The sequence below is a fragment of the Anabrus simplex genome, chromosome 7, assembly GCF_040414725.1.
Source record: "Anabrus simplex isolate iqAnaSimp1 chromosome 7, ASM4041472v1, whole genome shotgun sequence".
Lineage (NCBI taxonomy): Eukaryota > Metazoa > Arthropoda > Insecta > Orthoptera > Tettigoniidae > Anabrus > Anabrus simplex.
This window is the reverse complement of record NC_090271.1, coordinates 219,554,873-219,567,956: the sequence shown is the minus strand read 5'-3', so window position 1 is coordinate 219,567,956 and position 13,084 is coordinate 219,554,873. Positions and strand designations below refer to the sequence as shown.

At 37.9% G+C, this 13,084-nt stretch overlaps 1 protein-coding gene across 6 annotated transcripts in view; it reads right to left on the bottom strand.

Moving 5' to 3' along the window:
* Positions 1-13,084, bottom strand: part of Ge-1 (Enhancer of mRNA-decapping protein 4 homolog Ge-1) — a 320,261-nt gene that overhangs the window by 127,355 nt on the left and 179,822 nt on the right. The window lies entirely within an intron of this gene.

Genomic DNA, 13,084 nt, shown 5'->3' with positions numbered 1-13,084 from the left:
GTTTTTCAAGAAACTGTATCTCACGAAAGGATGGCTATGGTATACTTACGGATCTTGATGTTAACGTCCCGTCATTGCGATAATTAGAGCATGTACTGCACTGTACTGGAAAAGCGCTATTTACAGGCAACGCAAACCTATGGTGTTCATCACATAAGTGTACTAACCACAGGGACTTGTACTATCCCATTGTGTTCCTCATATAGTGGGTACTAATCATAGACAAGCCAGAACCATGGTGTTGCTCATATAGTGGTACTAATCACAGGTACTGTAAAAGCCGACAGTGTATTCTAAGTGGGGGGATGACCGCACGGTGCTCCTGCGTGCTACTAATCACAAACCCATTTGGTACCTAACAGAGTGGTACTACGTGCAAGTAAAAGCAACCCATGGTGTTCCCTGAATGGTGATACTAATCACAAGTAGTTTCATGGTTCTAATACAATCATCCCTTGGTAGCCCATTTTAGTCGCCTCTTACGATAGGCAGGGTATACCATGGGTGTATTCTTCATCTGCGTCCCCCCCCCCACAAGGGGTTGTGTGTTTGGTCCGCGAGAGGTATTTTATTGCCCTCAAATCCGCCGGCAAGCCGGTTAGGTCCCCCTATCCACCACCTGCGACGCGCCACGTGGGAGTATCACCTCTCCCCCTGCTACGCCAGTGTAGTAAGTTCGTGGTGTAGTGACTTGTACAGTGAGCATGCCTTCCAGCTGAGCTCAAGGTCACTAATAACCATAATTTCTGAAGTTTTGATGAAAATTTTTCTTTTCTCTTTTTCCAATTTGATTGTGATTAGTGACGAGCAGAATTGAATATAATGCATTTGAGAACATTTCAGAATCTATACTTACATTAGAAACTATATTCTCGAGTTCAACCAAGACCAACTACAATATACAAAATCAGAACTTAATGCAGCTATCGATATTAGCTAAAACAGCGCCATGATCGGTTTGTTTGAATGTAAACATTAGCAGGTGTGAAGCATCAGTTTAGTTCTTTCTGTTGGTTTGGTCTGATCAGGAGACAGTGTAGTGATGTTTTTATTGAAATTTGGTTTTAAAACTAACATGATATATTAGGACGTGTCTATCGTATTTTGTGCCTGGATGTAGTTCAATTTCAAGCAGATGCACACTCACATCAGATCAAGTGTACTTAATGCATCGTGATGATTTCGTAGTTACAAATAATTCATTAGGGTGCATTACAACATTCGATGATACATGTGCCATTAGAGAGGATGTTTTCCGTTTACTTGATGAGCTATCTTTTCCAGATAAGGGAAAAACTCGTATTGGTGCCTATCCTAGTAATTTCCCAATTACTATGCATTTCAAGGTTTTTAAAAGTGAGGTTATAAAAAGTGATAAAGCTATTATTTGTTGTCTGTGAATGAAGATATGTTCTCTATGTGAAATTTGAGGACAAGTTATCAACTGATATACTGTCCCTTACAGTACGCATTTACGTTGTCAAAGATTTCAAGTTATCAACTGATATACTGTCCCTTACAGTACGCATTTACGTTGTCAAAGACTTGAGTGTTAATGTGCTTTATATGAAAATGTATATGCCACCAGAGAATTTCAAATCGATTTTCCGACTGAGAGACAAAGATTATCTGGAGTGAAACAGATGTAGTATAACAGTTAGGTGAATTATTACACAACCCAGCATTTTCAAACTTTTTTTTTTTTGCGGCAAGAGGTGTGATAGGTGATCTTAACTAATTTTGGGTCGCTGAACACGAATCCGTTGTCCGTTTCTATGTATCACGTCACATTTTCTCGCAATAGGTATATCAAAATAAGAGATAGACTTGAATATTGCATATAAAAAGTACTGAAAAATGTTGATAATTGTGGAAATATTTATAATTTTTTGTATTATTATATATATTTTGAAATAGTTGAATACTGTCTTGAATTATTATATACAATGAATAATTATTGAGTATAAAATTTCAATGAAATATTTAGTATTTATTGATTCACCCACTTCACAAAAAAGGAGACAACTATAGGGGAATCCCCCTCCTTGAAGTTGACTACAAAATTTTCTCTGCATGCCTGTTGAGAAGAATACAAGAACTAGAGCATAAGACTGGTGAATATCAAGCTGGGTTCCGCCCTCACAGATCGTGCACTGAACAGATCTTCAACCTCAAAACCACTCTAAAATTCAAGGCCCTCAGAAACCTTCCAATCATCTGTATATTCGTAGATTTCAAGAAGGCTTATGATTCAATTGATCGTCATTCTCTGTTCAGCATCCTGAAAGAACAGGGACTAGACTCCAAAATGCTAAACTTGATCAAACAGACCCTCACTGACACGAAGTCAAGAGTGAAATTCATGGGAGAAATCTCAGACCTATTCCTGATAAAAACTGGTGTCCGGCAAGGAGACTGTCACCCCTCCTCTTCAACCTCGTCCTAGATAAGGTGATGAGGGAATGGGAAAAAGAATTGAAAGCACAAAACAGCTGGAACCCAGTAAACATTGGGACACAAAAAAAAAAAAAACAAGCTTCAAATTCCATGCTTAGCCTTCGCGGATGACCTGGTCCTTTTGTCCAGCGATGAAGTCACAGCAATAAAGCAAGTTGAAATTCTCCAAGAATGTGCCACAAAAGTCGGACTTCATATCTGCTTCCAGATAACTGAATTTTTCTGTGCAAAACTAGACATCCATAGTTTCAATACAAAATACGGACAAATCAACAGAGTCCCTCACTTCAAATACCTGGGCGAAATCCTTGAACCAACCAGACAAGAGAAAATAGCCCAAAACAACCATGTCCAAAAACTCAGAAGAGCTTATGGGAGAACAAGAGAAAACTACAACAAAAAATGTATGTCTCTCCAGGTTAAGATTAAACATTACAATACTGTAATCAAACCCGAGGCTTTATATGCAAGGGAAACTCTAACTCTTCATAGAAAGGGCAAGCTGGAAAATATCCTAAAAGAAGAGCAAAAAATCATAAGGAAAATTTTAGGACCAAGACACACGGGAGAAGGGTACCGCCTCCAAACCCAGAAATCCAGAGAAAAATTATCAAATATTGTGGCAGACCTCGGGAAAATAAGGCTAAAATTTTATGGTCATGTTAAGAGGCTTCCAGAAACCAGACTAACCCACCAAGTTCTTGAAAGAGTTGATAAACTGAAGAATTTTCCTTGGATACAACAAACAAAAGCAGACATGAAGAACGCACAAAATCAACCTGAAGAAATTTTGAATCGAAATATATATAGAAAGCAAAATTGACAGGTGGGAAGTTACTCCAGAGAATGAAGTACCAAAAAGTGCAGGTACCAAGTGGACGGAAGAAAGGAAGAGGATCTTTAGTCAACAGATGAAAGCATCCTGGATCCTCCGCAAACGAAATCATAAATAAAGCTTCGTGTGTTCCGAAAGGGACCATTCACGAATAATAATAATAATAATAATAATAATAATAATAATAATAATAATAATAATAATAATAAAATACTGATTTACACAAAAACACAAATAATTCTGTGGCAATGAAAGCAATTTATGTTAACAATTAAACGTGATTTACAACTTTTATTCAGTATCTTTATGAATTCATAAATGTGAACAAAATAAACTTTAAGTCCTATATGTCCCCTTTGAATGAACGCTTGGCTGTCCAGCATCTGGCTGCGTCAAGTTTGTCTTCTCTTTTCATACACCAACAGTAGTCGGCCATCACTGGTTTATCCCACCTACCCTGGTATCTTCTTTCTGCCTCCTTGATGTCCTGGTGGAACCTCTCTCCCATCTCTTCACTAACAGCCTCAAGATTTTCCAGAAAGTGATCGAGATGAGAATGAAGGAAGTGCGGTTTCAGACTCATTCTACACCCCAAATCTTTCATATCATCCAACATCATTTTCACTATTGTTTCATATCGTTCATTCTTCACATTTCCTAGGAACTACGTTATGACGTCTCTTATTGAATTCCATGCAGCAAGTTCCATGGCATTCAACGTCTGTTCAAAGTTTCTGTCTTTCAGAAACTTTCTAATTTGTGGTCCATTAAAAATGCCTTCCTTGACTTTTGCATCAGATAAATGTAGAAATTTGCTTGCAATATACTTGAAACAGGGGCTACTTTTGTCCAAGGCCTTAACGAACTGCTTCATAATTCCCAGTTTGATGTGTAGCGGTGGCAAAATAACTTTTTGTGGGTCAACTAAGGCAGCATTTCGTCGTTGCCGGGACAAAACCTCCTATGTGTTAATATGTTTTGGAGATATACTGACCCGCAACACATACATTATGAAGAGCGAGAATGCCTTGACAACTGTCACACAATATTGCACCTTATCTGACAGAACCTTACCGGCCAAAGTTCTAAGCTAAAATATTTCACATAGGAGGTTTTGTCCCGGCAACGACGATTTGTAACATTTTTCACATCAGATGACAAAACTTGTCTCTTGGGCCAGGAAGGTCCAGTGTTTATCCCTAGCTCTGCTGTCCCATTCACATAAATAACGAGGGAATTTAGTGTAGCCTGCTTGTTGTCCTAATAGAATAATTAAATTGAAATAAGAAACAAAATGGTTCAACCTATTCAATACAACTAAGTACGAAATGTAGTGTTACATTCTTATTTCATTAAAAGCGGTACCGGTTTTGACCACCAATCTGGGTCATCATCAGCCGATTAAAAATACAAAAACAATGCATAGGAAAACAAGAAATTAAAGAATAAATCTTTCAAAAGCAGTTGAAGAGGCAAAATAAGACCAAAAGGATTAGCACTGTGCGATTTTAAATCATAAAATCCAGAAAAGTTGAAGATCAGTCACTTATACTGTCCTTGTTTCTCTTATTGAATCCCACTACTTTACACAGGCAAAAGTAACAGTCCCTGGTATGGTCCTGGGGCTTGCGCCAAACCACTCCTAACCCAAATGGAAGGGCCTTACATTTCCCAATGCTCCACTGTCGTAGGTTCTCAAGGTACATTTTACAAATTACGTGGGGAGCCCATGACTTGTCCAAGTCTCCTAATTTCTACCTTAAAATATGCATAATATATAGTAAGCGTTTCACTGATGCAGTTATTGGCCTACTCTGTCCCTTCATAATATAACACCAACACAGTAACAGAATGAGTCTGGCTTACTCACACATCTTATAATTCCCGACACATTTGCCATTTTCGCAACACAGTATAAAAAGGTCAGACTTCCGTCACACTCGCGACGCAACTTCACTGGCTTCACTGGCTTCACTGCATTGCCGCTACCACGAGCTAAAAATAGACTCTTATCTGGCTAATTCAATGGAGGGGACATAGTCGGTGGAGGAGGTTTGGATCGACAAATGTACGCTACATTAACAAAGCAAACCATGGCCACTCTAACAACATACAATTTGCTGTTATCACAAAGCAGCACTGTTCCGCAATGACACATTTTCAGACAGTAAATGGCAAATAACACGAAAACTAGATGTGATACAATACAACCAATGACATTTCTGAAATCAGGACACCTTATTTAGTTAAAAACATGTATTAGAGGCTTTGCTGCAAAAATCATGCTGGTTAGTGTCATCAGAATAATTATGAGAGAATTGAAATTTGTGACACGGTTATGTTTCTAATAAAGTTTTTGAAGGGGGTAGGCTATTACATTTAAAAGCGTAAGGTAATAAGAAGGTCATTCAAATAAATGTATTTTTAAAACAAGTACAGTTTTGATTTATAGGAAGGATTATTACAGATTAGAATAATTTACCAAGGGTGCCCACTACTATATCTATAAATTTGATAAATTTCCAACTTCTTTGAAGTAATTGAAGACAAGACCAGGTAAAAAACTGATACGTAATCTGCCACTTGGACGACAGCCCTAAATTCAGATCACTGGTTATTGATTGAATTGAATTTAAATTGCCACTCTTTGAAACACAACAGATATTCCCCTAGGACTGATATTTTAGAATGCAATCCTATCTTACATATTTCCTCGACCATACTAATTGATAGAAAAGACGTATTCTGAAATTTTCCACATATTGCTTGTCCAGATATAGACATTTATAAATAGCATTGGTTCTATTACCTAAAGATAAGTACTCGGTATTTTATTATTACAACTTAGCAATTCAATACGATAATCAGAAGGTTATGAAACACAGGCTTGTTTACATTCAACCAATGTGTCAACCATGTCGGTTTTGTATTAAGGTCTGATACTATTGTAGACGGTCTTGGTTCAACATAACCTTTAAAAGTCGATATAGGCGTAATTTATGCAGTACAATATTTCCAGAAACCAACTACGAACAACATACCAGTGACCAAATTACAATGGAAGATTAAAAAAAGGAACTTCGTCACCCTGACTAGCGCTTTTGTATCTCGTGTGTTATTTTCTTAGATTAGACAATTAAAAACTAGGTACTTGGGGTCGATTGTTGTTTGGCTTGACATTATTAGATTTTTCGAAGAGAGTGGCTGATCAAAGTTGCTGAACTAAAAGAAGTTTTCACGGGAAACTGACAAAGTTTCCCTGGCAAAACTGAAGGTAAAGATTGGAGATTTTTAACTTGCGTACCGGAAATTAATGTTTGAAGCCGGCTCCGCGGTCTAACTTGCCCGCCTCGGAGGGTGCGAGTTAGATTCCCGGCCAGGTCAGGCATTTTTACTTGGAAATTAGGGCTGATTCCAGGTCCACTCAGCTTACGATTACCTTTAATTGAGGAGCTACCTAATGGTGAGACAGCGACCCCGGTCTAGAGAGCCAGAAATAACGGCCGAGAGGATTCGTCACACTGACCGTGTCGCCTCGTAATCTGCAGGCCTTTGGACTGAGCAGCAGTTGCTTGGTAGACCCCACTGGGGATGTAGTTTGGTTCAGCGTAGGAGTGTTTGTAAGATTATAATTATACGTATTTCATTTTTTGACGTTTAGCCACACTGCTGATAGTTCATTTGTTCACGCATTTTCCGATTTCCCATGTTGTACATTTTTTTTCCCATGGTCCCGCCAAAAACGGAGATTCAAGGTTCCACTGTATTTTAGTTACATTTAACAAGTAGACAGAAATTAATACAAATTGCTAACTGCTGAGTTTACAAACTTTTCCCTTTCTTCCTGGTGAACTGTGAAATAATAAAATTTGCAGTTGTATTAAGGTGATCGCTTTCAACATTCTATATACTGGTTTAGATTCTCAAGAGGTGTAAGCCCTTTGCTTTCCTCCAATATACTATTATCAAAAAAGAAACTAAGGTTTATTGGGAATTTGGACACAATCCCAAAATCTGGCATATGTATTGATGTCTCAAATACTGATCACAAACAGCGCAACAATCCTAAGCTATAGACTTAGTTCTTTGATAATTCCTTGTCTCTAACACTATGACATCATTCCTCAAACACCCAGTAAAAATATGGTGCTCTCCTAGTCATGTATGCACTATTCAATAATCATAACAAGAACCTCCTGGTATTCAAAAAACATGCAAGCTGTCTTTTGACACTAGTCAACAGGCGGTTGTTGGGCTAATGTACTCGTACATTCTGTACAATTGTATGGTCTTTCTCCAGAGTGAAATAACAGGTGTTTTTTTTTTTTTTAAGTGAAAATTCAATTGGAAAAACGTATTCTTGCAGACTGTACAGTGGTATCTCATGTAATTGTATAAGAACGTAAAATGTTTGCACCCTAACTCATTCCTAGTACCTTAATATCTGATAGTATTTTAGAGCACCTATAGTGAACTGGTTTCTTTACTGTAACCCCCACATTGTCACAATTTAAGTGGAAGGGCAACAAGAATAATTCCTGCATAAACTACTTCTATCGACATTTTTCAACCTCTGAAAATACAGTAAAAGTCCGATATAGGGAGAACCCTGTTATAGCGACAACTTTTGTCTGTACCTTCGAAAGTCCTATATTAAACTGTGTATCAACCTTCAGTTACAACGAGAGCCCTATCACTGACGCATCCGTTATTACGAGCGATTAAGCACGCCCAATTCTTTTTCCGTTACCGATATTTATGCACCCCAGCTATTATGTTGCATACGATTGATCACCTTCGGTATCGTTTCCTTGCTATGTCCACTAGCGAGCTCTCTCGTCGACATTAGAAGGCGATGTCGGAGTCGATTAGCAAAACCTTCAACTGTTGTTCAGTAAAGAAAATTCGAAATGAAAGAGAACATATTCTCTTAATAAGTGCGTAAATAACGTGTCCGATAACAGTTAACTCGTTAAATTAAAGGCTAAATAAACTATATCTTAATTTTAATGCTAATTACTGCAATTAAGTGAGAATGGGATACACCTCAAGGTATGGCAAGAGTGCATCATTGATTTCAGAGGTTAGTTTATGTTTTCTCGTGTCTGGTTAAATTACGGAAAGGCTATTATCATGTAAATTTATAGTGAGAATGTTATCATTTATCTACTAGTGCTGGAAGAATGTTTTCATCATGCGTACAGTACGGTTAAGTTAGGATAGGTGACGTCGTTTGAATGAGAAAACTGAAACATTTGCCACAAAATGCAATCGATCATCTTCGGTACGGCATAGTTTTCTCACTATGTACATTTGTAAGCGCTCTCATCGACATTCGAAGACGATGATGGAGTCGATTAGTAATACCCGTCGACTGTTGTTCTCTATAGAAAATTCAAAATGAAAGAGGATAACACATTTTCATAATAAATACGTAAATAACATGGCCGATAGCAGTTGTTAAGTTGTTAAAAATAAAGGCTGAATTAACGATCTCTTAATTTTAACGTTATATACTGAAATTAAGTAAGAATGTGATACACCTCAAAATATTGCTGAGTAAACCATTGATTTCAGATAGATTATATTGTCTCGCATCTAGTTAAATTTTTAGCGAGGAGGTTATCATTACTCTACATGCGTTTGAAATGTTTTCATGATACATATACGGTAGAAGAAAAAAACTTAAATGTTTGCCAGAGAAGCCTCTGGAGTGATACTGTATTTCTCCGAATCAAAGACGACGTCTTTTTCTCAGAATCTCATGAAAAATCAAGGGCCGTCTTGCATTCGCGGCCTAACAGTAATGAACACCCCTGGCAACTACCGCGATAATCACACTGCTTCTTTTCAATCCGCCCTCTTCCCCCGCACACACACACACAAAAGACTCGCTGAACCTTTATAGCCGTGGCAACCGGTTCTACAGTGCCTCTGTGTAACACCACTGGATCTCGGGAAATAGTGAAGAGAGAATGACGTTCTATCAGCATCTACAATAACGTTCCTCAAATCTGCATAATGGCATCAAAACATGCAAGCTTTCAAATTCTTAGAAAAGCCAGGCTCCGTGGCAGAGTTATAATGCGTCTATTGTACCTAACGCTTAGTAAAATTAGGTTTTATAGACAACAGGGATATTTTCGTGATGAGTCGTCGTATTGTAAATATACATGGAATAGGTAGCCTATTGCCGGCAAATTTTCAACGGGTTCTCGTCGATATTATGATGCCAAGTTTCAGTTAATGTTTATTAAACACTCAGAAATGCAGAATAATTGTGCAGCCGCAAGAAATACGGCATAGGCCTAACGAAAGCCAATATTCGGCGTTAGCGTGAAGACAAAGATAGCTAAAACATGCGTACAGATGCATTCAGTGGCCCGCAACAAGGACGCTTTAAAGAAGTCGAAGATGAAATTGCGAGGTATGTGCTCGAAAATCGCAAGGGTGGAATGGCCATACCACGGCGCAGTACACTCGTTGGTTGACCTTCAACACCCACAATTAGGCCTATACATTGCTAGCCGCTGAAGTTGGCCAAACCCGGCAAGCGAGACATGCGTGTAGCGACCGGTTGTAGCTGACGCTGAGTAAAAGTAACAGTTTTATAGACAGCAAGAATATTTTCCTGATGGATCGTCGTATTGTAGAGACACGTGGAATAGATATTGCCGGCAAATTTTCAACGGGTTCTCTTCGATAATGATAATCCAATTTTAAGTTAATGGTTATTAAATCCGCGGAAATAAAGAATAATTATGCAGTCGCAAAAAATACGGCATAACTGAATCCAGTGTTCGGCACTGGCATGAAGACGAAGATAGTCTAAAATGCGTACTATGACTTTACAACACCCCTGAGAGAGGAACTATAGAGGATTTAGGAAATAGAATAAATAAGGCTAAAGGAGCATTTGCAATGCTGAGATCAATCTGGAAATCAAGGGACCTTAACACCTATACCAAACTACGCATCTTCAATACAAATGTCAAGTCAGTACTGCTCTATGGGTGTGAAACATGGAAGACTAACAAACAACTGATTAGCAGACTTCAAACATTTGTGAACAGAAGTTTGAGGAATATCCTGAGGATATGGTGGCCACAAGTAATCTCCAATGAAGAACTGTGGAAAAAAAACCCATCAAACACCCAATGATATTGAGATGCGTCGTAGGAAGTGGATCGGGCGTACATTACGGCAAGATAAAGACAACATAGCAAGACAAGCCCTGGAATGGAACCCACAAGGTAGCAGGAGAAGAGGCAGACCAAGAAATACATGGAGGAGGAGTGTAATAGCAGAAGGGATGGAGAAAGGAGGGAAGACCTGGACAGAGATCAGGACGATGGCGCAGAACAGAGTCCGGTGGCGGAATTCGTTGATGCCCTATGCTCCACGTAGGAGATACAGGAAATAAGTCAATAAGTCATGACTTTACAAAGTAATTTTCAAGCCTGATTAAAATTTTTTTAAGGAAAAATGGGGGTCGTATTGCATTCAGGGTCGTCTTGGATGAAATTAAACATACACTTTCATGTAGTATCCGATTTTGGAAAATAACAAACAAGTAAGCCATAGTGTGGATATCATCCGTAAAAACTCAAGTTTTGAACAAACTGATTGCCGTTTCATAGCGATTTTAATGTGTATGGGTTTTTTTTTTTCAGACTTTCACAAAAAATCTGTTAAAACGACAATCCGCTATAGCGAGTAAATTTTTTGCTCTTGTGAAATCTCACTATCGCGGATGTATACTGTACATACCATATTTACTCGCGTATTAGACCCCCCCCCTCACACACACACACACACACACACACACACACACACACACACACACACACTTTCTTTTCTTCCCAATTTTACAGCCAAAAAAAGTAAGGGGGAGTCCAATATGTGATAACCTCAAATTTTGTGCAGTGAACACATGGCTTCCAAGGCTATAAAGAGCTATGAATTACACTACCCAGCATGATTTTTGCGGCAAGGCATCTGATACATGATTTTAACTAAATAAGGTCTCCTGATTTCAGAAATGTCATTGGTTCTATTGTATCACATCTAGTTTTCATGATATTTGCCATTTACTGTCTGAAAATGTGTCATTGCGGCACAGTGCTGCATTGTGATAACGGCGAATCGGGTGTTTGTGGATTCCTACAAGAGGAGCTTAAAGGCTGTACTATTTCACAACAGAAACATTCTAGCTTCGATTCCTGTGGCGCATTCGGTTTCACTAAAAGAAAATTACAATATATCACAATGCAAACTCTTTTAGATAAAATCAAGTATCATGAGCACCGGTGGGATGTGTGTAATGACTTGAAGGTGTGTGGTATTGTATTAGGACAACAAGCAGGCTACACTAAATTCCCTTGTTATTTATGTGAATGGGACAGCAGAGCTAGGGACAAACACTGGTCTGCACCTTCTTGGCCCAAGAGACAAGTTTTGACACTTGGTGTGAAAAATGTTACAAATGTTATAAATGCTTCATTAGTTGACCAACAAAAAAGAAGCAGTTTGTTAAGGCCTTGGACAAAAGTAGCGTCTGTTTCAAGTACATTGCAAGCAAATTTCCACATTTATCTGATGCAAAAGTCAAGGAAGGCATTTTTAATGGACCACAAATTAGAAAGCCTATGAAAGACAGAAACTTTGAACAGACGATGAATGCCATGGAACTTGATGCATGAAATTCAATAAGAGACGCCATAATGAAGTTCCTAGGAAATGTAAAGGATGAACAATACAAAACAAGTGAAAACGATGTTGGGTGATATGAAAGAGTTGCGTAGAATGAGTCTGAAACTGCACATTCTCATTTCAATCAATTTCCGAAAAATCTTGGGGCTGTTAATGAAGAGATGAGAGAGAGGTTCTATCAGGACATCAAGCAGGCAGAAAGAAAGAAGATACCAGGGGAGGTGGGATGAACCAATGATGGCCGACTACGGTTGGTGTTTGAAAAGAAAAGACAAACTTTGATGCAGTCAGACGCTGGGGAGCCAAGCGTTCATTCCAAGTGGTCATCTAGGACTTTAAAGTTTATTTTGTTCACATTTATGAATTTATAAAGATACTGAATAAAAGTTACATTGTTTGCTTGTAAATCATGTTTAATTGTAAAAATAAAATTCTTTCATTGCCTCAGATTTGTTTGTGTGTTTTTGTGTAAATCAGTATTATATTACAATAAATGCTAAATATTTCATTGTAATTTTATACTCAATAATTATTCATTGTATATAATAACAAGACAATATTCAACTATTTCAAAATATATATAATAATACAAAGAAATATAGATATTTCCAAAATTATCAACATTTTTCAGTACTTTTTAAATGCAATATTCAGGTCGATGCCTTATTTTGATATACCTATTGCGAGAAAACGTGACATGATACGTAGAAACGGACAACGTATTCATGTTCAGCGACCCAAAATTAGTTAAGATCACGTATCACACCTCTTGCCGCAAGAAAAAAGCTTGAAAATGCTGGGTTGTATTATTGTAAATATTCTACACTATTCTTAATGTTATGAATGTATTTGAATTATACTGGCTATTTTCGTTGGAAGGCAGTATTTCTAAACGTTAAAAGAGAATAAATGGTGAACACGACTTTTGGCCTACATATAAACATAGTCAGTTTTAGTTACTCATATCACATCATTAGTTTCATCTCATTAATTCTTCTGATTAAGTTGACATCAGGAAGGGCATACGGTCGTAAAAACTCGCTACGAAGATTCGTCTCACTTCATACTCGACCCCGTACA